The sequence below is a fragment of the Morone saxatilis genome, unplaced genomic scaffold, assembly GCF_004916995.1.
Source record: "Morone saxatilis isolate NCDOM2014 unplaced genomic scaffold, NCSU_SB_2.0 Contig15, whole genome shotgun sequence".
Taxonomy (NCBI): domain Eukaryota; kingdom Metazoa; phylum Chordata; class Actinopteri; family Moronidae; genus Morone; species Morone saxatilis.
Window position 1 is genome coordinate 892,528 of NW_023339707.1, and position 279 is coordinate 892,806.

Consider the following 279-nt stretch of genomic DNA (forward strand, 5'->3'; position numbering starts at 1 on the left):
GTGCTCTTAATGGCATTTACAATAATCAATTAACCAATAACCGATTGTTGAGTCTCATTCCCAGTGTCTATGTTTGACGACCTGGGAATGAGACTCAACAATCAGCTATGTTTCTTGGCTTTGATTGGTTGTTTTCGTTCAGGCCCGGTCGATTCTTACAAATGCCATTAGGAGCACTAGGAGGAGCCAGAGGAACCTGATTGTTTCACAGATTATCTGTCTCATGTACTACTGTCAGGATATAGTGAAAGTTTCAGTAAATATGACAAAAAGTTATTT